Raw genomic sequence first — 15,550 nt, 5'->3', positions numbered from 1 at the left:
GGGGGAGCTGCCAGCCGTGCCGACGCGGCCAGGCCATGGCCGGCGAGGTTTCTCCGCCGCGCCCTGCGAACAGATTCGATTGGGTTCGATTCGATCCGAGCGCGCTGCTCTGCTCTTGCCTCTGGTCAGGTCAATCGGCGGGCGTGGTACTAGAGAGAAAGGAGGCGGCGGCTTGTGAGCTCTTTCTGACGGGTGGGGCAGGGCCGCCGCCCTCAGCAACGGCTTTCCTTTCCTCCTCCTGTTTTGAATTTCGAATCGTCGGGGCGGCTGTCTGGGCCGGACTGACAACTTCCGGAGACAGAGAATTGCTTTTAGAGCGTGTTTCCTTAGCAGCCCAAGGCCCAGGAGTCCGAAACGAGATGGTAATCCCCAAGGCCAAGGAGGAGACCTTCCTCTTCGGCGCCTTATGCGCCGCTTCGCTTGGCTGGCGCTCGTACCAGCCTCGCATGAGCCGGCCCGTTCGGTTCGAGGCAGGTGCGTTCGTTCGTTTTTTTTTTCGTGTTCGTCCCTTCTTCATTCATCTGGAAATAACACCCCGATGCAGATGCAGCAGTAGGAAGAGCAGGTGATCATGAAGCGGTGGCGGTGGTGTGTAGAGATCAAGATGGCGCTTTTTTGGGAGCTTCCGCGATCAAACTCAGGTTTATTTCAGATCCGACCACATTGGAATCTCTGGCAGTTCGTGAAGGACAAGCAATTGCAGAAGACTTATATGTCAATCAAATTCAGATTGCGACGGATTGCAAGGCAGTGGTGAACGACATCAAGTAGAATTCAGCGACGGAGTATGGGGCCATAGTACATGAAATTATAGAACGCTCACGGAGTTTTTCGGTTTGTAATGTCGTTCACGAATTTAGGAGCTCGAATTTCGAGGCTCACAATCTCGCTAAGCATGTTTTAACTCTCGATTTTGGCAGGCATGTGTGGTTAGGCCAGCCTGGAGAATTGCTGTTTTTACCTGTAAATATTTTGGACTTTTGAATAAAGCTTGGCGAGAGTGTCTCAAAAAAAATTCATCTGGAAATAACATGGATTAAAAAATTATGAATTTTAAAAAGTTCATCAGTTTTGAAAAAATTTCATCAATTTTGAAGCAAATTTCACAAAAAAGAAAAAAGTTAATCAATTATGAAAAAGTTCATCTAATTTCAATAAAAGTTCGTGGACTTTGAAAAAAGTTCATAAAAATTTGAAAAAACAATTCATCAAGTTTGATAATAGTTCACCGAGTATAAAAATAGTTCATCAATCTGAAAAAAGTTCATCGAAAATTGAAAAAAAGTTCACCAAGTTTAAAAAATTCATTAAATATGAAAACAATTCATCAAAATTTGAAAAAAAGTTCACAAAATTTGAAAAAAGTTCATCGAATTTGAAAAACAGTTCATTGAAAAAAAGGTTCATTAAAATAGGAAAACGTTCATCAATTTGCAGAAAAAAATCATGCGAATTTGAAAAACAGTTCATTGAATTCAAAAAAGGTTCATTAAAATAGGAAAACGTTCATCAATTTGCAGAAAAAAATCATGAAGAAAGAATGTTTCTTGAAATAGAAAAAAAGAATGGAAAAAGGAACAGATAAAGAAGAAAAGAGTGCAAACATGTATGTGAACACAAGATGTGAAGTGGTTGAGTGGTTATCGCGCCATACTCTAGGCTGCTGGTCGCAGGAATCGAATCATAGATCTGATGCAATTTTTGCAGTTTAGGAAACAAGCAAAAAAATAAAAAATGGGCCGGCCCAACCGTGATGAGGGGGTGTGCGCCTGTTAGTAGAATGAACAGTATCGGGCGCTGAAGGCGCCGAATAGGATTTGGGGCCAAGGAGTCCAGGCAAAAGATATATCCGAGTGAGCGTTGTGCATTAGGGGCCTTTGCTGCCCAAGGCCCAGGAGACGAACACAAGACCGAGTGAGGATTTTCTTCTCAAAAAGAAAAGATCGAGGATTTCCATATAATCACCATAATGAGCGTTGTGTATTAGGGCAACTCGAACGCAGTTCACCAAAAAATAACACACCAAATGTTCATGGACATGCCCGTGGATAGTTGCTCCAGCGACGAACATCCAATCCGATGCATGCAATGCCAGTTCCTATTTATTCCTATATCCGGGGCACTCCAAAATAAAGAGGATTTTCTTCTCAAAAAGAAAAGAGCTAGAATTTCCATATAATCACCATAATGAGCGTTGTGTATTAGGGCAACTCGAACGCATTTCACCAAAAAATAACACACCAACTGTTTATGGACATGCCCGTGGATAGTTGATCCGGCGACGGACATCCAATCCGATGCATGCAATGCCAGTTCCTATTTATTCCTATATCCGGAGCACTCCAAAATAATTAAAGATAAATATTAGCATTCATCCATAATCATGTTGTGCAAATATTCCAATGCAACAATAATTTAAATATAAATAATACAATCCAACATGAAGTTCTGCAATAAAATAGTTTAAATTTGAATTCAATTATTCAAACATATTTTTAATGTCCCTTGAAGCGTCCACAAATACTCAAGCAGATCATTCTAAAACTCCTCGTATGTTCCTCGATGGCAAATCTGTTGACACATAAGGAACCTCCCGACACAGTAAACGTAATACAACGGACCTCGAGCCAAGTGCAACTTTGAAACAGAAAATTCACACAAAATATATCAACGGCATCCAAAGGCTGCTTAATAGTCAATACACGACCAAGCCTAACTCTCAAAAATACAACCTCGGTACAATGGTCGTAGCCAGCCCTTTTTATAGGCGTCACAGATCAAACCGACCCAAAACATGCAAGCTAACTTTGATTTGGGCTCTATCTCTCTTTTCTAATTAAACTAAACGAAAGCTTATCTAATTAGCATGTCAGCAAGATTGATCACGTAAGGATCTTGGACTCCAAAGAAAAACCAGGTGAGTACTGTTGGAGTATAATGTTCGGCCCTTTCTTATATCTTTGAGCTTTTGAATGAATTGGCTGGTGCGTGCAGTTCTATATGGTATTAGAGTCAAGAGGTTTTGAGTTCAAAATCAGGCTGGCGCAATTAAATTGCAGCCAACTCTCGGTTCATGTTTAGGCCTGAGGAAGCCACACATGAGGGGGAATGTTGATGTATAAATGCATCACTCATCTTTTCTCATCAGCTTGAGCTCATGGGTGAACCAGTTAGGTGCATAAATTTTCAACCAAGAGGTTTAGAGTTCAAAACCCAGTAAAATAAATAATTGCGGCCTCTCCCACTTCAGTTGACAACGTCATAAACTCCAAAGGAGCATAGACATGAGTGATGGAAATATGGCCTAGAGGCAGACCCATCCGTTAGCTTAGCATATCATCATTCAGTTTATTGCTACTACTTTCTTAATGTCAAATACATGTTCCTTCGACCATGAGATCAGATACCGGAGTAATGCCTTATGTGCTATCAAATGTCACAACGTAACTGGGTGATCATAAAGATGCTTTACAAGTATCTCCGAAGGTGTTTGTTGAGTTGGCGTGAGTCGAGATTGGGATTTGTCACTCCGTGTATTGGAGAGGTATCTCTGGTCCCCCTCGGTAATATACATCATAAGAAGCTTGCAAGCAAAGTGACTAAGGAGTTAGTTACGAGATGGTGTATTACAGAACAAGTAAAGAGACTTGTCGGTAACGAGATTGAACTAGGTATGAAGATACCCACGATCGAATCTCAGGCAAGTAACATACCGAGAGACAAAGGGAACTACGTATGTTGTCATAAAGGTTCGACCGATAAAGATCTTCGTAGAATATGTAGGAACCAATATGGGAATCTAGGTCCCGCTATTGGTTATTGACCGGAGAGGCTTCTCGGTCATGTCTACATCATTCTCGAACCCGTAGAGTCCGCACGCTTAACGTTCGTTGACGATATAGTATTATATGAGTTATGTGAATTGGTGATAGAATATTGTTCAGAGTCCCGGATGAGATCATGGACATGACGAAGAGCTTCGGAATGGTCTGGAGGTAAAGATTGATATATAGGACGATGTTATTTGGTCACCGGAAAGGTTTCAGAGTGTACCGGGTATTCATCGGATCACCGGAAGGGTTTCCAGGAGGCCCCGGGAGGTATATGGGCCTAATGGGCCAAGGGGAGGAACACACCAGCCCACAAGGGGCTGGCGCGCCCTCTCCCTGGCCGCCAACCCTATAGAGAAGGAAAGGGGGGAGGGCTAGCCCCTCCTGCCTTCCCCTCCTCATGGGAGAAAGGAAAGGGGGGGCACCCCTCGTGCCTTCCCCCGGCGCGCCTAAGAAGGAAGGGGGGGGGGCACGGCTAGGGCATGGGCCAAGAGTGGCCGCTGCCCCCCTTGGGGGTGCCCTAGGCTGCATCCCCTCCTCCCCCACCTATATATATGTGTGGAGGGAGAGGGGCAAGACACACAACGATCCCCAAGCCGTGTGCGGTGCCCCTCTCCCTCTAGTTCATCCTCGGTCATATTTTCGTAGTGCTCGGCGAAGCCTTGCGGAGATAGTTGCGATACCACGCCGTCATGCTGCCGGAACTCATCTACTACTTCACCTATCTTGCTGGATCAAGAAGGCGAGGACATCATCGAGCAGAACGTATACTTAACATGGAGGTGCCATACATTCGTTACTTGATCGGGCGGATCGTGAAGGTGTACGACTACATCAACCGCATTGATAAATGCTTCCGCTTAACGGTCTACGAGGGTACGTAGACACACTCTCCCCTCTCGTAGCTATGCATCTCCATGGATAGATCTTGCTTGTGCGTAGAAGTTTTTTTTGTTTTCCATGCAACGTTCCCCAACAGTGGCATCATGAGCCAGGTCTATTCATAAATGATATGCACGAGTAGAACACAAAAGAGTTGTGGGCGGTGATGTTCATACTGCTTACCACCAATGTCTTATTTTGATTCGGCGACTGTGTGGGATGAAGCGGCCAGGACCAACCCTACATGTCCACATACATGAGACCGGTTCCACCGATTGACATGAAACTTGTTTTGCATAAAGGTGGCTGGCGGGTGTCTGTTTCTCCTCCTTTACTTGAATCGAATTTGACTATGGCGGTCCTTGAAGAAGGTTAAAACAACAAACTTGATAATCACTATTGTGGTTTTGCGTAGGTAAGAACGGTTCTTGCTAGAAGCCCATAGCAGCCACGTAAAACTTGCAACAACAAAGTAGAGGACGTCTAACTTGTTTTCGCAGGGTATGTTATGATGTGATATGGTCAAGACATGATGTGATATAGTTGTTGTATGAGATTATCATGTTTTGTAATATCGACAACCGGTAGGAGCCTTAGGGTTTTCTCTTAATTATTGTATGAAAAGCAAGCGCCATGTAATTGCTTTACTTTATCGCTATGCGTTAGTAATAGTTGTAGAAGCAATAGTTGGTCAAGACATGATGTGATATATGTTGTTGTATGAGATTATCATGTTTTGTAATATCGATAACCGGTAGGAGCCTTAGGGTTGTCTCTTAATTATTGTATGAAAAGCAAGCACCATGTAATTGCTTTACTTTATCACTATGCGTTAGTAATAGTTATAGAAGCAATAGTTGGCGAGACGACCCCGACACAACGATGGAGATCAAGGTATCAAGCCAGTGATGATGGAGATCATGACGATGCTTTCTAGATGGATATCAAAAGCATAAGATGATTATGGCCATATCATGTCACAGATTTTGATTGCATGTGATGTTTATCCTTTATGCATCTTATTTTGCTTAGAATGACGGTAGCATTATAAGATGATCCTTTCACTAAATTTCAAGATAAAAGTGTTCTCCCCGAGTATGCATCGTTGCTAAAGTTCGTCGTTTTGAAGCACCTCGTGATGATCGGGTGTGATAGACTCTACATACAAATACAATGGGTGTAAGACAGTTTTTGCACAAGCAGAATACTTGGGTTAAATTGATGAGCCTAGCATGTATAGACATGGTCTCGGAACACCGGAGGCCGAAAGATCAAATATGAGTCATATAGTAGATATGATCAACATAGAGATGTTCACCATTGATGACTACCCCATCTCACGTGATAATCGGACATGGGTTAGTTGATTTGGATCATGTCTCACTTAGATAACTTGAGGGATGTTAGATTAATTGGGAGTTCATTAGTAATTTGATTAACTGAACTTAATTTATCATGAACTTAGTCTTAGTAGTTTTTGTATATCTATGTTATAGATCAATGGCATGTTACGATTCCCCTGAATTTTAATGCGTTCCTAGCTAATTTGAAAGATGATGGTAGCAACTACACGGACTGGGTCCATAACTTGAGGATTATCCTCATTGCTGCATAGAAGAATTACGTTCTTGATGCACTGCTAGGTGACAGACCTACTGCAGGAGCTACTACAGATGTTACGAATGTCTGGCAGGCTCGATCTGATGACTACTTAATAGTTCAGTGTGCCATGCTTTATGGCTTAGAACCCGGACTTCCAAAATGTTTTGAACACCACGGAGCATATGAGATGTTCCAAGAGCCGAAGTTCGTCATTTCAAGCTAATACCCGAGTTGAGAGATATGAAGTCTCTAACAAGTTCTATAGCTGCAAGACGGAGGAGAATAGTTCTATCAGTGAACACATACTCAAAATGTCTGGGTATCATAACCACCTGACTCAGCTGCGAATTGAGCTCCCAGACGAGTGTGTTGTTGATAGAGTTCTTCAATCACTTCCACCAAGATATAAAGGCTTCATGATGAACTATAATATGCAAGGGATGAAAAAAACGATTCCCGAGCTCTTCGCGGTGCTGAAATTGGCGGAGGTAGAAATCAAGAAGAAGCATCAGGTGTTGATGGTTAACAAGACCACTAGTTTCAAGAAAAAGGGCAAGGGAAAAAGGGAACTTCAAAAAGAATGGCACGCAAGTTTCTACTCCCGTGAAGAAGCCCAAAGCTGGACCCAAGCCTGAAACTGAGTGCTTCTACTACAAGGGAAATGGTAATTGGAAGCAAAATTGTCCCAAATATTTGGCGGATAAGAAGGATGGCAAAGCGAACAAAGGTATATTTAATGTACATGTTATTGATATGTTCCTTACTAATGCTCGTAGTAGCGCCTGGGTATTTGATACTGGTTCGGTTGCTCATATTTGTAACTCAAAATAGGAGCTGCGGAATAAACGAAGATTGGCTAAGGACGAGGTGATGATGCACATCGGGAATCGTTCCAAGGTCGATGTGATCGCCGTCGGCACGCTACCTCTACATCTACCTTCGGGATTAGTTTTAGACCTCAATAATTGTTATTTAGTGTCAGCGTTGGGCATGAACATTATATCTGGATCTTGCTTATTGCGATACGGTTATTCATTTAAGTCAGAGAATAATGGTTGTTCTATTTATATGAGTAATATATTTTGTGGTCATGCACCTTTGATGAATGGTTTGTTTTTGTTGAATCTTGATTGTAGTGATAATGATAGTGCATCATACTTGTGACACTGCCACTTAGGTCATATTGGTGTAAAGCGCATGAAGAAACTCCATGCAGATGGACTTTTGGAATCTCTTGATTATGAATCATTTGATACGTGTGAAGCATGCCTCATGGGCAAGATGACTAAAACTCCGTTCTCCGGAACAATGGAGCCAACTAATGACTTATTGGAAATAATACATACCAATGTGTGCGGTCTGATGAGTGTTGAGGCACGCAACGGGTATTGTTATTTTCTAACCTTTACAGATGATTTGAGTAGATTGGGTATATCTACTTGATGAAACACAAATCTGAAACATTTGAAAAGTTCAAAGAATTTTAGAGTGAAATAGAGAATCATCGTAACAAGAAAATAAAGTTTCTATGATCTGATGGTGGAGGTTAATATTTGAGTTACGAGTTTGGCCTTCATTTAAAACAATGTGGAATTGTTTTACAACTCACGCCACCTGGAACACCATAGCGTAATGGTGTGTCCGAACATCCTAACTGTACTTTATTAGATACAGTGCATTCTATGATGTCTCTTACCGATTTTCCTTTATCATTTTGGGGTTATGCATTAGAGACAGACGCATTCACGTTAAATAGGGCACCATCTAAATCCGTTGAGACGACACCGTATGAACTATGGTTTGACAAGAAACCTAAGCTGTTGTTTCTTAAAGTTTGGGGATGTGATGCTTATGTCAAACTGTTGGGGAACATAGTAATTCAAAAATGTCCTACGATCACGCAAGATCTATCTAGGAGATGCATAGCAACGAGATGGGAGAGTGTGTCCACGTACCCTCGTTGACCGAAAGCGGAAGCGTTTAGTAACGCGGTTGATGTAGTCGAACGTCTTCACGATCCAACTGATCCATGTACCGAACGTATAGCACCTCTGTGTTCAGCGCATGTTCATCACAATGACGTCCCTCGAGCTCTTGATCCAGTTGAGGACGAGGGAGAGTTATGTCGGCATGACGGTGTGGCGATGGTGTTGATGATGTTACCGGTGCAGGGCTTTGCGTAAGCACTACGACAATATGACCAAGGTGTTAAACTGTGGAGGGGGCACCGCACATGGCTAAGAGAATATCTGTTGTCCTTTGGGGTGCCCCCTGCCACTGTATATAAAGGAGGAGAGGGGGAGGACGGCCGACCCTGTAGGGCGCGCCAAGAGTAGGAAGTCCTACTAGGACTCTAAGTCCTAGTAGGGTTCCACTTGGTGGAAGGAGGAATGAACGAAGGGAGAGGGAGAGGGAGAGGGAAAGGGGGGTTGTGCCCCCTCCCCTTGTCCTATTCGGACTCCCATGGGGGGCGCCTCCCCTATCTGGGCTTCCCTCTCTCTCCCCTATGGCCCATGATGGCCCATTGCTTCCCCGGGGGGTTCCGGTAACCCCTCCGGCACTCCGTTTTTACTCGGTACCACTTGAAACTCTTCCGGTGTCCGAATAACATGGTCCAATATATCAATATTTATGTCTCAACCATTTAGAGACTCCTCGTCATGTCCGTGATCTCATCCGGGACTCCAAACAAACTTCGGCCATCAAAAACACATAACTTATAATACAAATCGTCATCGAAGGTTAAGCGTGCGGACCCTACGGGTTCGAGAACTACGTAGACATGACAGAGACACATCTCAGATCAATAACCAATAGCGGAACCTGGATGCTCATATTGGCTCCTACATATTCTACGAAGATCTTTATCGGTCAAACTGCATAACAACATACGTTGTTCCCTTTGTCATCGGTATGTTACTTGCCCGAGATTCGATCATCGGTATCATCATACCTAGTTCAATCTCGTTACTGGCAAGTCTCTTTACTCGTTCTGTAATGATTCATCCTGCAACTAACTCATTACTTACATTGCTTGCAAGGATTATAGTGATGAGCATTACCGAGAGGGCCCAGAGATACCTCTCCGATACGCGGAGTGACAAATCCTAATCTCAATCTATGCCAACCCAACAAACACCTTTGGAGACACCTCTAGAGCACCTTTATAACCACCCAGTTACGTTGTGACGTTTGATAGCACACAAGGTGTTCCTCTGGTATTTGGGAGTTGCATAATCTCATAGTCTATGGAATATGTATAAGTCATGAAGAAAGCAGTAGCAATGAAACTGTAACGATAATAATGCTAAGCTAACGGATGGGTCTTGTCCCTCACATCATTCTCCTAATGATGTGATCATGTTCATCAAATGACAACACATGTCTATGGTTAGGAAACGCAACCATCTTTGATTAATGAGCTAGTCAAGTAGAGGCATACTAGGGACACTATGTTTTATCTATGTATTCACACATGTCCTAAGTTTCCGGTTAATACAATTCTAGCATGAATAATAAACATTTATCATGATATAAGTAAATATTAATAACAACTTTATTATTGCCTCTAGGGCATATTTCCTTCAGTCTCCCACTTGCACTAGAGTCAATAATCTAGATTATACAGTAATGATTCTAACACCCATGGAGTCTTGGTGCTGATCATGTTTTGCTCGTGGAAGAGGCTTAGTCAATGGGTCTGCAATATTCAGATCCATATGCATTTTGCAAATCTCTATGTCTCCCTCCGTGACTTGATGACGGATGGAATTGAAGCGTCTCTTGATGTGTTCATTCTCTTGTGAAATCTGGATTCCTTTGCCAAGGCAATTGCACCAGTATTGTCACAAAAGATTTTCATTGGACCCGATGCACTAGGTATAACACCTAGATCGGATATGAACTCCTTCATCTAGACTCCTTCATTTGCTGCTTCCGAAGTAGCTATGTACTCCGCTTCACACGTAGATCCCGCCACGACGCTTTGCTTGGAACTGCACCAACTGACAGCTCCACCATTAAATATATATACGTATCCGAATTGCGACTTAGAGTCATCCGGATCAGTGTCAAAGCTTGCATCGACGTAACCATTTACGACGAGCTCTTTGTCACCTCCATAAACGAGAAACATATCCTTAGTCCTTTTCAGGTATTTTAGGATGTTCTTGACTGCTGTCCAGTGCTCCACTCCTGGATTACTTTGGTACCTCCCTGCTATACTTATAGCAAGGCACACATCAAGTCTGGTACATAGCATTGCATACATGATAAAACGTATGGCTGAAGCATAGGGAATGGTTTTCATTTTCTCTCTATCTTCTGCATTGGTCGGGCATTGAGTTTGACTCAATTTCACACCTTGTAATACAGGCAAGAACCCTTTCTTTGACTGATCCATTTTGAAATTTTTCAAAACTTTATTAAGGTATGTGCTTTGTGAAAGTCCAATGAAGCGTCTTGATCTATCTCTATAGATCTTGATGCCCAATATGTAAGCAGCTTCACCGAGGTCTTTCATTGAAGAACTCTTATTCAAGTATCCTTTTATGCTATCCAGAAATTATGTATCATTTCCAATCAACAATATGCCATCCACATATAATAATATAAATGCTACAGAGCTCCCACTCACTTTCTTGTAAATACAGGCTTCTCCAAAAGTTTGTATAAAACCATATGCTTTGATCACACTATCAAAGTGTTTATTCCAACTCCGAGAGGCTTGCACCAGTCCATAAATGGACCGCTAGAGCTTGCACACTTTGTTAGCACCCTTTGGATCGACAAAACCTTCTGGTTACATCATATACAACTCTTCCTCAAGAAATCCATTAAGAATGCAGTTTTGACATCCATTTGCCAAATTTCATAATCATAAAATGCGGCAATCGCTAACATGATTCGGACAGACTTAAACATCGCTATGGGTGAGAAAGTCTCATCATAGTCAACTCCTTGAACTTGTCAAAAACCTTCCGCAACAAGTCGAGCTTTGTAAAAAGTAACATTACCGTTGGAGTCAGTCTTCTTCTTGAAGGACCATTTATTTTCTATGGCTTGCCGATCATCGGGCAAATCCACCAAAGTCCACACTTTTTTCTCATACATGGATCCCATCTCAGATTTCATGGCCTCAAGCCATTTCGCGGAATTTGGGCTCATCATCGCTTCCTCATAGTTCATAGGTTCATCATGGTCTAGTAACATGACTTCCAGAACAGGATTACCGTACCACTCTGGTGTGGATCGTACTCTGGAAGACCTACGAGGTTCGTTAGTAAGTTGATCTGAAGTTTCATGATCATCATCATTAGCTTCCTCACTAATTGGTGTAGGGATCACTGGAACTGATTTCTGTGATGAACTACTTTCCAATTAGGGAGAAGGTACAATTACCTCATCAAGTTATACTTTCCTCCCACTCACTTCTTTCGAGAGAAACTCCATCTCTAGAATGGATCCATTCTTAGCAATGAATATCTTGCCTCCGGATCTGTGATAGAAGGTGTACCCAACAATTTCCTTTGGGTATCCTATGAAGACGCACTTCTCTGATTTGGGTTCGAGCTTATCAGGTTGAAGCTTTTTCACATAAGCATCGCAATCCCAAACTTTAAGAAACGACAACTCTGGTTTCTTGCCAAACTACAGTCCATAAGGCGTCATCTCAATGGATTTTGATGGTGCCCTATTTAAAGTGAATGCAACCATCTCTCAAGCATAACCCCAAAACGATAGCGGTAATCAGTAAGAGACATCATAGATCGCACCATATCTAATAAAGTATGGTTACGATGTTCGGACACACCATTACGTTGTGGTGTTCCAGGTGGTGTGAGTTGTGAAACTATTCCACATTGTTTCAAATGAAGACCAAACTCGTAACTCAAATATTCGCCTCCACGATCAGATCGTAGAAACTTTATTTTCTTATTATGATGATTTTCCACTTAACTTCTAAATTCTTTGAACTTTTCAAATGTTTCAGACTTATGTTTCATTAAGTAGATATACCCATATCTGCTCAAATCATCTATGAAGGTAAGAAAATAACGATACCCGCCACAAGCCTCAAGACTCATTGGACTGCATAATCAGTATATATTATTTCCAATAAGTCAGTAGCTCGTTCCATTGTTCCGGAGAACGGAGTTTTAGTCATCCCATGAGGCATGGTTCGCAAGCACCAAGTGGTTCATAATCAAGTGATTCCAAAAGCCCATCAGCATGGAGTTTTTTCATGCGCTTTACACCAATATGACCTAAACGGCAATGCCACAAATAAGTTGCAGTATCATTATCAACTTTGCATCTTTTGGCTTCAATATTATGAACATGTGTTTCACCATGATCGAGATTCAACAAAAATAGAGCACTCAACAAGGATGCATGACCATAAAAGATATTACTCATATAAATAGAATAACCATTATTCTCTGATTTAAATGAATAATCATCTCGCATCAAACAAGATCTAGATATAATGTTCATGCTCAATGTTGGCACCAAATAACAATTATTTAGGTCTAAAACTAATCCCGAAGGTAGATGTAGAGGTAGCATGCCAACGACGATCACATCGACCTTGGAACCATTTCCAACGCACATCGTCACCTCGTCCTTAGTCGATCTTCGTTTAATCCGTAGCCCCTATTTCAAGTTGCAAATATGAGCAACAGAACCAGTATCAAATACCCAGGCGCTACTACGAGCATTAGTAAGGAACACATCAATAACATGTACATTAAATATACCTTTGTTCACTTTTCCATCCTTCTTATCCATCAAATACTTGGCGCAGTTCCGCTTCCAGTGACCAGTTCCTTTGTAGTAGAAGCACTTAGTTTTAGGCTTAGGTCCAGACTTGGGCTTCTTCCCGGGAGTAGTAGCGTGCTTGCTATTCTTCTTGAAGTTCCTCTTCTTCCCTTTTCGCTTTTTCTTGAAAATAGTGGTCTTGTTGACCATCAACACTTGATGCTCCTTCTTGATTTCTACCTCCGCAGCCTTTAGCATTGCGAAGAGCTCGGGAATCATTTTTTTCATCCCTTGCATATTATAGTTCATCACGAAGCCTTTATAGCTTGGTGGCAGTGATTGAAGAACTCTGTCAATGACACTATCATCAGGAAGATTAACTCCCAGCTGAGTCATGTGGTTATGGTACCCAGACATTTTGAGTATGTGTTCACTGACAGAACTATTCTCCTCCATCTTGCAGCTATAGAACTTGTTGGAGACTTCATATCTCTCAACTTGGGCATTTTCGTGAAATATTAACTTCAATTCTTGGAACATCTCATATGCTCCATGACGTTCAAAATGTTTTTGAAGTCCCGATTCTAAGCCGTAAAGCATGGCACACTGAACTATCGAGTAGTCATCAACACGCGTCTGCCAGGCATTCACAATGTCTGCAGTTGCTGGCGCAGGTGGTACACCTAGCGGTGCTTCCAGGATGTAATTCTTCTGTGCATCAATGAGGATAATCCTCAAGTTACGGACTCAGTCCGTGTAATTGCTACCACACTTAGCATTCTCTAGGAACGCATTAAAATTCAAGGGAACGGTAGCACGGGCCATTGATCTACAACAACATAGACATGCAAAAACTATCAGGACTAAGTTCATGATAAATTAAAGTTCAATTAATCATATTACTTAAGAACTCCCACTTACATAGACATCCCTCTAGTTATCTAAATGATCACGTGATCCAAATCAACTAAACCATGTCCGATCATCACGTGAGATGGAGTAGTTTTCAATGGTGAACATCACTATGTTGATCATATCTACTTTATGATTCACGTTCGACCTTTCGGTCTTAGTGTTCCGAGGCCATATCTGCATATGCTAGGCTCGTCAAGACCCGAGTATTCTGCATGTGCAAAATAGGCTTGCACCCGTTGTATGTGAACGTAGAGCTTATCACACCCAATCATCACGTGGTGTCTCGGCACGATGAACTGTAGCAATGGTGCATACTCAGGGGGAACACTTATACCTTGAAATTTAGTGAGGGATCATCTTATAATGCTATCATCGTACTAAGAAAAATAAGATGCATAAAAGATAAACAACACATGCAATCAAAATATGTGACATGATATGACCATCATCATCTTGTGCTCATGATCTCCATCACCGAAGCATCGTCATGATCTCCATCGTCACCGGCTTGACACCTTGATCTCCATCGTAGCATCGTTGTCGTCTCACCAACTATTGCTACTACGACTATCTCTACAGCTTAGTGATAAAGTAAAGCAATTACATGGCGATTGCATTTCATACAATAAAGAGACAACCATATGGCTCCTGCCAGTTGCCGATAACTTTGTTACAAAACATGATCATCTCATACAACAATTTATATCACATCATGTCTTGACCATATCACATCACAACAAGCCCTGCAAAAACAAGTTAGACGTCCTCTACTTTGTTTTTGCAAGTTTTACGTGGCTGCTACGGGCTTCTAGCAAGAACCGTTCTTACCTACGCATCAAAACCACAACGATTTTTCGTCAAGTGTGCTTTTTTAACCTTCAACAAGTGCAAAAGCATGTCGGTAGAACCAGTCTCATGAACGCGGTCATGTAATGTCGGTCCGGGCCGCTTCATCCAACAATACCGCCAAATCAAAGTAAGACGTTGGTGGTAAGCAGTATGACTATTATCGTCCACAACTGTTTGTGTTCTACTCGTGGATATAATATCTATGCATAGACCTGGCTCGGATGCCACTGTTGAGGAACATAGTAATTCAAAAATTTCCTACGATCACGCAAGATCTATCTTGGAGATGCATAGCAATGAGATGGGAGAGTGTGTCCACCTACCCTCATAGACCGAAAGAGGAAGCGTTTAGTAATGCGGTTGATGTAGTCAAACATCTTCATGATCCAACTGATTCAAGTACCGAACGTACGACACCTCCGTGTTCAGCACATGTTCAGCACAATGACGTCCCTTGAGCTCTTGATCCAATTGAGGATGAGGGAGAGTTCCGTCAGCATGACGGCGTGGCGACGGTGTTGATGATGTTACCAGCACGGGGCTTCACCTAAGCACTACGACGATATGACTGATGTGTTAAACTGTGGAGGGGGGCACCGCACACGGCTAAGATAATATCTGTTGTCCTTTGGGGTGCCCCTGCCCCCGTATATAAAGGAGGAGAGGGGGAGGCTGGTAGGATTCCACTTGGTGGAAGGGGGAAGGAAGGAAGG

The 15,550-nt window shown here is 42.4% G+C and overlaps 1 protein-coding gene across 1 annotated transcript in view; it reads right to left on the bottom strand.

The window, feature by feature from the left end:
* Positions 1–15,550, bottom strand: part of LOC123158081 (protein S-acyltransferase 18) — a 99,059-nt gene that overhangs the window by 3,037 nt on the left and 80,472 nt on the right. The window lies entirely within an intron of this gene.

Source organism: Triticum aestivum, chromosome 7B, assembly GCF_018294505.1.
Source record: "Triticum aestivum cultivar Chinese Spring chromosome 7B, IWGSC CS RefSeq v2.1, whole genome shotgun sequence".
Lineage (NCBI taxonomy): Eukaryota > Viridiplantae > Streptophyta > Magnoliopsida > Poales > Poaceae > Triticum > Triticum aestivum.
This window is presented reverse-complemented; position numbering and strand designations above follow the sequence as displayed.